The sequence below is a fragment of the Lissotriton vulgaris genome, chromosome 6, assembly GCF_964263255.1.
Source record: "Lissotriton vulgaris chromosome 6, aLisVul1.2, whole genome shotgun sequence".
NCBI classification, from domain to species: Eukaryota; Metazoa; Chordata; class Amphibia; order Caudata; family Salamandridae; genus Lissotriton; species Lissotriton vulgaris.
In genome coordinates this window covers 1,582,482,689-1,582,496,371 of record NC_141694.1, presented here as the reverse complement: position 1 = coordinate 1,582,496,371, position 13,683 = coordinate 1,582,482,689, and positions in this window count along the sequence as shown.

The window sequence follows — 13,683 nt, the reverse complement described above, 5'->3', positions numbered from 1 at the left end:
CCGATGCATATATATACACTATTACATGAACAGATTCACAGAGGGTGAATGGGTCCAAGTTGTGGTACAATGAAATGTAATGGTCCGTAGTAACATTTTGGACCAACATTTATTCGGATACGCCTGGGAACAAAAAGAGAACCAAGTGAAGCCCTGGTACCTAGGAATAGAGTAATTGCAAATGGTATGTGCCAGTTCGAAGGGCCATAAGAAACACTTGTTGGGGTAATTACATTTGTACTCAATGGATTTACCCACACATCATAATGTCCTGTATGTAGCAAATTTGGCCTTCAAATGAGATGACGAAGTAATGCACATGTACTGTATTACTCTGTCATGAAGTGTAGCCGCAAGGTATGCAAAGGAAAGGGATAACAACAAGACTGCCTTCTGAACATGCAAGACAACAGTCGATTCCAAGGTGAGGTGAGTGTAAACACTGTGAGGAAGTTAGACAATAAATGAGGCATTTTGAGGCAGGTGCACTAAATGCATTTAAAGGTCAATAAATCAGGAAGCTGACCAGCTAAATGTATGCCTGCTAATAGATAGTGATCATGGATAACCCATACTTTTTGATGAAAGCCGCTCTCGCTACCACCCAGGAGTATTCATGGGGCCGGGGGGGTGGACATTGAGACAAAATGGTGACCGTAACAACAAAAATGGTAATGTGCCATGAATGCACAGGAAGATATGCGGTGTATCACATAAATTAATCACATAGAGCCACAATTTATTATCATTACAAGCAGCGACTACCTAATTGCGATTTTCTCCGAATTGCAAGTAGGTCATCGCTAATCCTAATGTATGAAATTGTTTTCAGTTTCATTAGCGATTCTTAATGGATCGCAAATAGACCTACATCATGCATAATAATAAGGTAAGTCCTTAAAGGAAAATGAGATGCTTTACAAAAAGTTAAATGAAAAGTTTTCTTTTCATTTTTTAAGACCATGCAGTGGTCCGTGCGATGATGCATGTGTCCCTTAGACTCCGTCAACGGTTATGAAATCCTATGAGGTGGAGTAGGTGTCGACAAGAAGTAGTGCCTGTAATAAAGGTAAAAGGAAAGGCAGATGCTGTGGTTCTTATAATAGAGATGATTTAAAGAGCCAAAAGCTGGAAATGTAGCAGGTGCAAGGAGGCGCATTTTAGAAATATATAAGTTTATTTATTTAGAGACTAGTTTATCCTGTAATGCCAAAATCTCATTTACAAATTATCTGCAGGGGTGAGTTTAAAGACCAAGATTAAAGTCCTTAAGTAAATGACAGGCAAGGGGATGACATCATAATTTAATTATTACCAAATATGGGCACTGCGAGTCACTAATGGAACAAGTCGGGCCACATGAAATTGCACATTGATCCATAAAATAAGAAATGTCAAGAAGGAACTAAAATGAGTGTGAATAGGTATAAAATGAGTTGAAAACTTAAGGATCTTTTTATGTGTCTATAGTTAAACACTGCAACAGCAGGGACCAGTTCTTCATAAGGATAAGCTAGTCCCCTATCGTATATCACAAAGAAGGGAGAAGCTTCTGATCAAAACTTCACAAGATGCGCCTTACAGAAAAGAAACATGATATGTATAAAGTTGATCTGGCATATGTAAACAATAAACAGGTAAAATTGGTGGACAAAAAATCAAATTATTTTATCCATATAGCTTTACAGTTAGGATGCCAGGATATTCCTTTAGGGTGATAGGAAAACATGAATATTTTTACAACTGCCCTGTTGTAACAGTACGTCTCAAGGAGTGTTGGACTAATTGAAATATTAGAGTGCTACATGGAAGGGGTCTGAGACAGTGTGACTAACATGCTGTATACATTTCAGGAACAAAAAAATTGAGTAGTGCCCATGAATTAAAGTACTGAAAAACTTGGACCACTGAAAAAGAGTGGAGAACAATGAGGTAACTAATAAATATTGAGGGACTTATTTAAATATGAAACCAACGTATTGGATAAACAAAAACAACAGAATCATATTCTAGCTCATATACAGAAATTGTGTAATATAACACAGTAAAATAAGGTGGTAATTTTATTGGGCTTGGCCAACGAATTGCACTAATGTTAGATTAAATGGGATCGCAATAGAAATAGTCTGGTAGCGCTGCTGCAGCACCACAAAGCACATTGCAACTTTTCTGACCTCCGCACTTTTCATAGCAGTTATCCCGCCATGAAAAGTGTGGTGGTCAGGAAAGTAAGGGTCTACCTGTGCATATGGGTGCATGTAGGGGGCACATGGTTTGCCCCCCTGTGTGCATGCACCCCATTTGTTGCAAAGCATGGACTGCAAAGCTATGAAGAAACTTGATTTGATACTCCCTAATTACTGCAGTTCAAAAGCTCATATATGAGCCTTTGAACTTCACTGCCACAGGACTGGTGTGCTGCCCTACCCATCAGATCATGACATGACTCGTAATCTGGCAGGTGGGTGGCAGTAGAGTATGGCGGTCTTGGAGTTGGGCACTGGCATGGCGGCCTGCTCCAAGACTGCCAAACATAGAATCAGTATTTAAAGAAAAAGGGGTGACCCTGTGTCCCTCAGAACCTGGGTAGTTAATGGTTGATATAAAAAGCGGTTCTGTCGGGTGCAAAACATGAGTAATTCAAAGAATACTGTTATTGTAGTTGGAACCCCCTCTTTTGACAACACAATTCAGAACCTCACAATTAATGACTCTAGGTCTTATTCATTGCATTCTTGTATTTGTATGAATTAAATTCATTCAATTGGTATTTCATGTAATACAGATAAAAGACTGTCAAAGTGGATTTAAGTGCAAAAATAGTGACAATGGTGAATGGTGATCACGTTATACACAGGCGCAGAAGGGTCGAAACGTCGACATCCCACAACAGGCCATTTACCTCTAGGATTTCAAAAAAACGTAAAGAAATATTGAGAATCTCTAGACACCCATCAGCATATGCCTCCGAAAAAAGAACTTTGTATATATGAATATATGGATTGTATAGATTTGTATCCCTCACTGTTTCACCACGTGATCACCTTTCACCATTGTCACTATTTTTGCACTTAAATCCACTTTGACAGTTTTTTATCTGTATTACATGAAATACCAATTGAATACATTTAATTCATATAAATACAAGAATGCAATGAATAAGACCTCGAGTCATTAATTGTGAGGTTCTGAATTGTGTTGTCAAAAGAGGGGGTTCCAACTACAATAACAGTATTCTTTGAATTACTCATGTTTTGCACCAAACATAGAATCAGGCCCTTAGCAAAAAATGTGTAGTAGCTTAAAGTGTAGATCTCAGATATTAGCAACTTCTGTTCTCTTACCTTTATATAGCAATACTCTAGCTGATTAAGGCCAGCTGTGCAACCAGGCACCTTGAGAACACTAAACATCTTTCTTTCTCTGACTTGTCCCATTGCTGTTTTATACCTCTATCTACATGCGGTTAAGGTATGATCGGCAGTGGACTTACAGAAGTTTGGAAGCACACATCACTCTCATTGGCTCTGTATTTCAAGGTAATGGCATTTTGATAATTTCTATGAGAGATGTATAAATTGCTATGATTAATATATCAGGATTTGTTTGGAGTTATTTCATCATTTGTTTTGAAAATATTTTCTATGATAATACAACCATTTCTATTCTGAGGCCTACATATGTCAGGTTAGTATCTCCTGCTTCATCCTCTAATCTCCACACAATTTAGAAGTAACATTACAGTGTGAGTCTGTGAGATTTGTCTATCTCTGGTGCGTATAGCCTATGATTTGGAGATTTCAAAAACGTTATTATTTTACATTGAATTTTCTAGATAGATTCTTCCATAACATGTCACTACTTTGAAGAGGAAGTATGGAAAAATGAGAGCGATTATATTTATCCAGTATATGATATATTTAAATGTAAAATGTGTTTTCCGTATTTGTAAATAATAACAAACTTGAAAAAATTCCAGGATTGCCCCCAAGAAGAGCAAAACACTGGTTGGCTGTAATTTGAATATACGCATATCAAAGTGAAAAAAAAACATAATTATGGAACTGGTCACATTAACGATGAATGCAAATTGAAAAATCCTTGCAATTCTATTGCAGTTATTTTTTGTAGTAGTAGTTTACGCAAATCAAGAATAAATACACTTCAATAATTGAATTGTGTACTCCAGATTTCTATTAGATTTCTGTTCCAAGTTATAGTTTATAAACTGTACAGTAAAAAGCTGTAAAGGAGGCCTCACATGTTAAACATAGAACAAGCACACCATAAAACAAAAACACGTGGCAACAGCTCCACTCTGTGGTTAATACAAATGCATTATACTCATCTCACACCCTAACCTTGCTAGATTACTTTGCTCATGCCTGTGGACCCTATAGGATAAAAGGGACAACTATGAAAACAAAATATATCAAGTTTGTTTATTCTTCAGGAATGTATCCAAGCACTACATATCAAATTACACATCTGTTCAAATATACCTTTAAAGCACTAGCAATAGCTGCTATAAAAAGAAACTTCAAAATCTTGGGAAGTTAAAACTTACAAAAAAGATCTGCAAGTATGTCAATGTCTGACCAAATTGTTTTTCAATTTTTAGGACTGAAAACACAATATTTTCAAAGTAACAACCTAAGTCAATAAATGTGCCTTCCATCTAGTCATGTTTTGGTAAAGCTACACAAAAGTATTTTCTTTCTGTCATCCAGACAAAGCAATCACTCTACTACCACAATGTAAAAGTCAATAATTTTCCTTAAAAATGTTCTCTGGCAGTGAATAGTGGAGCATTCTATTGTTCCTTTTTTTCGATGTGAAGAATTACTACATTATGTACATCTATCTAAGTATGTATGTATTTATATAATGTATGTGGTAAATGTATAGTTCAAACCTATCCTAAAGGCAAAGGAGGCTGTACAAAGCCAAAGACAAGATTTACAGTCAAGGAATGATAGGAAAGGTAGCTGGGTTCTTGGAGAAAAAAATATACAGTTACTGCACTGAGATGTAGTGTTCCTCAAAGAGGCCTTTTCAACTTTTTCCTAAATTGGAGCTTGGTTTGAGTGGTGTTGTTATTAGGAAGATAGCCCTTCTCTATAGATTTGACCTTTCTTTGTTTAGAATGTGTTACTAAAATTATATGATTACATCAATTAAACAGAATATACAAGCACTTCAATGCAAGCAAAATGAAAGAAAGAATGAAATAAGAACAGTCATTCATTTCATTACCAGAAATGAGCAAATAACCAAATGTAAAACCAGGAAAGGTCATACAGCCAGAATTGAAAAGTATAAGCATTTACCAAACCAAATGCATTTTAAATGTTGACAAGATGAAGAATAACGAACTGAAGGCAATAGAGGGAAAGCATATAATAAGCAGCAGCAACATTATCTAAAAAACACCATTAACCTACTAAAGTTGTGTAACATTTATGGGAGTTCGTAATTGGTAGCAATGAATATGTATTGATCAGGTTGTCTGGATAAGAAAGACGTAAGTGATGACCATAATAAATCCTTTTTAATTAAAAAAGGAATAGAGGTAGCATAATCACAGTCCAATTTCAAATAGCAAAAGGAATGGATGTGGACCAAATTTCGTTTAGCATCTCCAAGATGAGCATTCAAAGTTTCTTAGTCAGAGGGCAGAGGAAAACATAAGTAAAAGAAATCCCTTTCATCATGCAAACAAGATCAGCATTTTGAAATATTAGTATGTGAAGATCCGTAGGGATTGAGGAATAGCTTCTTGTAAAAAATAATATAATGTTTGTGTTGTGCTTGCTGAACAAAGATGAAGTATGAACTTTAGCCCAGATGGATTCCCAGGTCTGAAGAGAGAGCTCTTGGTTAAGGTCCGCTTCCCACAAGAGCTCCACCTTGGATTTAGTTCTCAAATCGGAGGTAGCGAGACACAATTCTGTATACCCAGAAGCTTTTATACGAGAGGAAAAGTCTAAATTGAGGGAGGAGGGTTGACCTGCTGAGACAGGGCTTGAAGCCTGAGATAGAAGAAGAAGAGTTTTTAGAAGAAGATAATGTGTAGCATGTAAGAAGATATGTCATACTTCTTTTGAATCTCATAAAAATCCATTGGAGAGCCCTTTTAAAGTATATGGCTAATGGAATTGATACCTTTGTTAATCCACTCTCCAAGTGAGAGCTCTGTTATTTAGCTTTAGGTGCTTATTGTACCAAATAGGAGTTTGCAGACTAGTGTTCGTACGTGAATTAGAAAAAATAATTAATAGTTTATCAATGGCTATGCAATGCGTGAGTTTTGGAGTAAAAAAGGCCTTAGGGGATCGAGAGATAAGAACTGCCTTGTTCAAAGAAAATGGTGTACATTGGGCTTGTTCCAGTTGACCCCAAGTAGTCAATTCTGTTAGAGGGGTTAAAGAAATGGAAGTCCAAATTTGTTTCAACATAAAGGCAGAATGATATAGTCTTAGATTGGGAAAATTGACCCCTACAGATTCCTTTGGTGAAAATGCACTGATGAGATTCTATGCTAACGACTGTTCCATAAAAATTTGATTAGGGAGTGATTATTCGTTTTAAGGAAAGAGAGTGGAATACTATCAATATGGATACTTAAAAATATACTATTGGTAGCAACATCATTTTAATAGTCGCAAGTCTACCCCACAAGGCCAGAAACAACTGGGACCAACCCTCTAGCAAAGCTGAGATTTTTGTATTAATTTCATTATAGTTAATTTTAATAGTTTCTTTAATGTTGTTTGTATATAGAATACTGTTTAAATTCCATGAAAACCTGGTGTCCTTAAACATGTCTGGAAGCCAATATTTATTTGTCTATATTATGTTCATATACAGAAACTATGGAATATTCATGTAATAATGAAAGAAATTTCGGTACGGATAGACTTGGGATAGAAAGGTATAGTAAAATATCATCCGCATAAGCAGTAAATGTAATGTTTTTATCTTTAAATTAGAGACCTGCAAATTGTGGAGAATGGCAAAGTTTTTCCTCAAAGGATTATAGAGACAAGATTAGCAATAGCGGGGATAAAGGAAAACCTTGTCTAGTCCCCATATGGAGAGAAAAATAACCGGATTGATGACCATTGACCCAAATAGAGGTAGAGGGTTCAGAATATAGTAACTTGATGCGTTGAAGGATATGAGGACTAAAGCCATGCCATTTCAATGCTCCGAACATGTACTCCCAATTCGGCATGATCAAATACATTCTCTGCATCTAGCATTTTGGCTGCCACCAGAGACTTCAACTTGGAAGCTAAATGAATTATGTTAAGGAAGGTTCTAGAGTTGTCCATGATGGATTGACCTTTCAAGAATGATGTATACCAACTAAGTCAGGGACAACCTGATTAATACAGAGTGCCAATACATTAGCAAAAATCATACAGTCCATGTTAATTAGTGAAATAGGTCTATAATTACTGCACTGAGTGAGATTCTTGCCTTTCTTTGGGATCAAACAAAGCATGGCTTGGGTTAAAGAGCCTTGTGTCCTTTCAATAGCTAAAAAAGGTGTCATAAAAAGCAACAACGTAAGAGCTAGTAGTTGTTTGAAATGTAAAAAAAAGTGCCCAGAAAATCCATCAGGCCCTGGTGTTTTGTCTTTTGGAACGTGAATCATGGCATTTAAAATTTCTTGTTCCGAAATTGGAATATCCAAAGAGGGTAGATCAATTTTTAATTTCAGGTGATTTAGGACTATATTGGAAGAAAGTATATATCTGATCCTGTGAAGGGGAGGATTCAGGGGTGTATAAATTGGTGTAGAAGTCTGTAAAGCATTCTAATATTTTGGAATCACTGACCCCAGCCGTATCTATTATAGCAACAATCTTAGTATTTTGCTTTTTAATTTTAAGATAATTAGCCAGAGATTTACCCACCTCATTCTGACCTCTGTACATTTTTTTGTCAAAATGTGTTTATTGAAACATTTGCCACAAATTGCAAACAGTATATAACACATAAATCACACAATGTGTTTCGTATACATCAGTGGACATAAATGCCATCTTTTAAGTATCTGAAATGGAAAGCACAGCTTCTAATAGTCACTGCAGTGTTGCCCCTCAGCATGCTATCTCAGGAGGCAGCATAGCACACTTAAGAGTAAAAAAAAAAGAAAAGAAAAAGTACACCTAGTATCTTCCCAGAGCTACGAGGCCCAGGGGGACAAACAGCGCCTACCGAGGTAAACAACATCATGTGATGCATAACTAGCCTCTAGGAAAACGATATTGGAAGTTTTCTGTCAGTAAAGTCTAGATTACTTCAGAATGTGCAACAGAGATCTAAAAGAAGCAACAAAATACAGAAGAAAAAGAAACAAAGATGGATGGAAGAGAAAATGGAAAAGGAAGAACAGTCAAACTACGGTGATACCCAGGGAAGTTAGTGGAGCCGTGTTATTGGCTGTGGAGGGAGGAGGAGGCCAGTCCTAGGTGGGAGCATCCCACGGCCCGCGCAGGATCGCAACATCACCAAGGCCAACATATCTGTGGTATCCATCCATGGATGGACAGCGGGGACCTAAATCAGGAAGAGATGGAGAGCTTTCAACCTAGGGCTACAGGCAAAGAGGTAGCTCACCAGGGGAGTCCAGATGTAGACAAATCTGTTGCGCGACTCTTCAGCTATATCTGTCAGTCGCTCCATTGCTAAGGCCTTCCACAATCGAGCGTGCCATTTTGTGAGTGAGGGGGCCTCATGCTCCTTCCATGCCCCTGCTATGGCCATCTTCGCAGCTCCCAAAAGGAGCCAAAGAATAAATCTATCCGCATTTGTTTGGTATTTAAGCAAGGGATCCCGGAGCCCTAACAAGACATGTTGTATAGAGTCCCCAATAGAGTAGCTAAGTATCACCTTGATTTGAGAGAGGATTTCCTTCTAAAAGGTTTTAATAACCGGGCAATACCACCATATATGTTTAAAGTCTCCCAGCAGACCACAACTATGCCAGCAACCATCAGAAGTGCCCGGGAAAATAGAAAGCAGTTTATGCGGATATAGATACCAGTCGTAAAGCGTTTTGTAATGGGCTTCCCTGAGGTGCATGAATCTGTTCCATTTTGCTATGTCTCTGTACAGGGATTCCCAATGCTTATCCAATGGTGGAGTCTGGAGCGTATCTCCCCAAAACACCCTGTGGCCTGGGCGCGGTGCGGTGCTAGTGTGAGTAGAAGATTATAGAGAAAGGAAATACATCCTTTACCCGTAGTCCTCATCTGCAAAACTTTCTCTATGGGGAGGTATGCTCTAGTGGCGACTTGCCGGATCTGTGGTTGTTGGACCCAGTGGATTAGTTGAGTGTAATGGTACCGCTCGGTGGGTGGGAGGTGAAAGTGGTTTATGTAGTCATGAAAGGAGTGTAGCTTAGTGCCCTGAAAGAGGTCCGAGATCATGAGGCAACCCCCTTTATGCCACAAGTCAAAAGGTCCCTCATGGAGGGCTGGTGGAAGTTCTTGAGAGAAATGTATGGGGGTGTAGGGGGATGGGAAGGTAGTCAGTGGCAGAGTTCAAGTTACTGTGTCCCAGACTTGGAGAGTGGTAGAGGGTGGCACACTTAAGTACGTGTTAAGAGGTCTATCAGCTCTGCGGCGCCATGGCAAGTCTCAGATCGTCCTACCTGTCACTTGTCTGTTAATGTGGAGCCACAATTTGTCCGATGCTCGTAGCGGCCATTCGCTCAGTACTCGTAATTGGGCCGCCCTATAGTAGGTGAAGAAGTCTGGTAGGGCTTGGCCTCCCTTCAGACGTGGGCTGATTAATAGACAATAAGAAAGTCATGCACGTTTCCCTTGCCAAATGAAGTTGAGCAGCAAGGTTTTCAACTCAGGAAACAGTGCCTTATCTGGTTGGATGGGGAGGGCCTCTCTGTAATTTTTAGCATTAAACTTAAGCAAACTTTAACAAGCATCATCACACAACTGTGTATTATATTGCATTTTCTCTTTGATACGACTAGACTGTGGGTCATTGCGATTTAAGGAAAAGTATTGGTGTTCTAAGGATTTAATTTGTTTATTAAGTCACTGTGATTCCTTAAGCATCTTCCTCTTTTCTTTTGCAACAAAATCTAATATTCATCCCCCAGCCAATGGCTTAAATGCTTCCCAGGGAAGATTATTCACAAAAATTGATTGCACAAATGTTGTAAACTGCTCTGCGAATTGATTATCCAGTAAAAGTGAAGTGGGCGTAGGAGTAGGGTAGTAGGGTAATCCAATTCTACTTTAACATGGGCATGATCTGAAATAAGTATTGAACACATCTCAGCGTGCGTCAAAAATTGAAAAGTAGGATGTGTACAAAATGTGTAATCTATTCTAGAGCAGGAACGATGCACATGGGAGAAAAAGAGAACTCCAGAACGTCCGGGTGAGAGATTCTCCAAACATCTGTTAGCCCTCTACAGAAGATGGCCTTGTGAAAGGTCTTATGCATTTTTTTGGAATAACTTTGATTCGAGACTTTTAATCTCAAAAGAGGTCCATAAACTGATTACAATCACTGCCAACTATGAGATTTTCGGATGCATGGGAGGAAAGGAGAGCGGAAAATGCATTCCAAAATACTAAATATACCCAATTAGGACAATAATTATTGCAAATTAAATACTGGGTATTATTTAACCTAATCTCTGACAGAAGCTATCTACCAATGACATATTTGGCCTCATTCAGCAATTGAATACTTAGCGATTTATGAAATAATATTACGACACCTTTCCTATTATTAACAGCTGGGGAGCAAAAAACACCCCGGACCATTGATGCACAAAGATTTCAAATCCTGTTCGTTAAGATGTGTTTCTTGTAATAAAGCTACTTGACACCTCAATATCGATAAATGAGACAATACTCTTTGCTTTTTGACTGGGTTATGAATTATTTTAACGTTCCAGGAAACAATTCATAATCCACTCATTAGAGAGGTAAGTAAGCAGCTATTAAGGAGCACATTAGAAACCAGTTAGAACTAAAAACCGAAACCAACCAAAACTGTTTGAGAGAAAACTATGGAGATCCAAATATACAAGATTAATTAAGGAAAGAGAATTTGTTTGAAAATATATTATAAGAGAAAATGTAAGATAAAACATAGAAGACAGTGTGAAAAAGAATAGATATCTTGCCATCCATATGAAATGGGTAGTAGGTAATGGAGATCCAGAAAAAATAGAATTGCTTAGCAAGATGTTTACTGCATAAAAATGAGGAAAGGGATAAGTGAGGAAGGAAAGTTAAGTACAAAATGAAGAAGAGATGAGAAAAGCATGGGGAGAACATAAACTCCCCAGAAACACATATAAAAGAGACATAGCAAAATGCCAAAAAACTTTAGCCCTGAGAGTAAAGAACAAAAAGAGATAATGTCAAAGAGATGGTGGAACAAGAAAAAAACAGATACCGATTAAAATGGAAACATCGAGATTATAAGAAATATGATCATAACAGATAGTGGAAAGACATTGTAGAAGTAAAGATACATTTAACCAACACAGCAGCATCAGAAATTACCATACAATAGGAAGACAGCACATCTGAACAAAACATGGACATTGAATACAAGCACAATAATGAACAGATACATCATCAAGGGAGTTGGGGTCCTGCAAAAAAAGTGAGAAGCTACTTGTTAGATACCTAAAAATAAAACATTCACGGTTTAGTTAGTTTCATGTCCTCCCCCTTTTGCACATGTCTACTTTTCTTAAGCTCTGTAGGATCTTCACATGTATTTGTCCTGCCTTTATATGTAACTTTGAAAAAACAAGGGTGAACAAGGCCATAAAGGGCGTTCATGGATCCACGCATTGATCTATGGTCCAAAAACTCCTTCCTGCGATTGGCAGTAGTCTTTGAAACATCTTGACTGAAAAAAATCTTCTGGCTGGACCATAACATTTCTTTACACTGCTTGGCCGCAGTGAGGATCATCATCAAGCCAGAATACTGCAGACAATAGGCAACAATTCCTCATGACTTGTTTGAGGACAATGCATAGAGAGGACCAATCCTATGTGCTCTCTGGATATTGAGATATGCAATTTTCAGCAAGCCATATTTTTTGGTATGCGGAATATGGTATTTTTTGGTTTTCAGGAAGTTGATCATGTCAGGGCCCTCAGAACCCTCTGGAATGCCATAAATGTATAAATTATTGCACCTGTTGCGGTTCTCCAAATCCTCTGTTACTTTTTTGAGATGAGTGACTTCTTTAGATAAGACATCCACCTAGGAGCAACATCCTGAGCATCACTAATCCTTTGCTCAACCTCTGAGAGTCTGGCATCCAGGTGAGACCACATATCCTCAATTCTTTGGAGTGTCTCAGTAGTGTCAACCATAAAAGGTCTTGTATTCCTGAGCTCGTCCATAATATCCTCTAATGTCAGAGGCAGCAGTGATTTATTCGCAGAGGAAGGGTCTTTTTGAATCCTTTTATTGGTGTTACCTCCAGATTCTTTGCAACCATTGGCAATAGAAGTGGTTTAGGCCAAGGATTTAGTTGGGTGCACAGACTCCACATTTGTAAAAGCCAAACAGCCATCTACCTTATATATTCTTTCAGTAACCTCCAAGGAAAAGGATATATTTGGTGCAAAACTACTGATGTGAAAAATCTACCAGAAAATATTTCTTCAGTGACTAGGTAGTGTAAGGAGTCACCTTAAAAGCATGCAAGCAAGTGACAGCCAATACATTCTTGAAAGAGCACCTTGAAGTAAGTCTTTCATGGGAATAATGTAAAATTGTCCAAAAGAACAGTAGCACTCAAAAAGAGCAAAAAAGCAAAAGATAGAGGAACTTTCTTCAGCTTATATGTTGTTCAGATGCGCTAATCCAAATGCGCGCCAATTTCTGAGGAGGAAAAAGAAAAATGACGAGCTCTGCAGCTCTCAAAATGGCGGCCAGACTGAAGAGCGTCAAAGAAAGATCCATAATAAATAACTCAGACCAAAACAAAATCTGAAAACCTACCTTGCGCCTCCCTGGAGATTCCGATACATTTGCTCATGTTTAAAGAGCTGCCGGGTGCCAAACAGCCGTATTTCCCCGAATGCCATTTCCTCAATGTGACAGAGAAAAGCTAGGGGGTGGCCATCTTGTCTCGCTGCCACCGCGTTCACTAGATTTGCCCTTTCTAACATTACACAATACCCTCCTTTCTCATTCTCCACTTGACCGCCATGTCATAACATATTTTAAACAAATGTGATTCTGTTTGCTGTGAATCATGTTTGGACTGGCCTAATAATATACACCACAGTAATAAAATATATCATGTATGCCTTACATGATATATTTGAACACAATATGTATTTTTTCTGTACTTGCTCTCCACAAACGGTAAAGCATATGTTGACTGCAATTAAAACACAAGAAATTTGAAATATTTAACCAACTGTGACAATTAAAAACAACTTGAACAAAAACGAGAAAACAGTTCATACAATTCTAATTCTTAATAGCAATGTATTCAAAAATAAAGATAAATGAATTGTAAGAACAGAAATGTTATACCAGATTTCTATTGACAGAATACTATAGACAATTGTTTACACACATTACAGCATAAAATAGAGAAGAGGGGGCCTCATTAGCAATTTATACACACCATGCCATTTTGTGTGGCGGC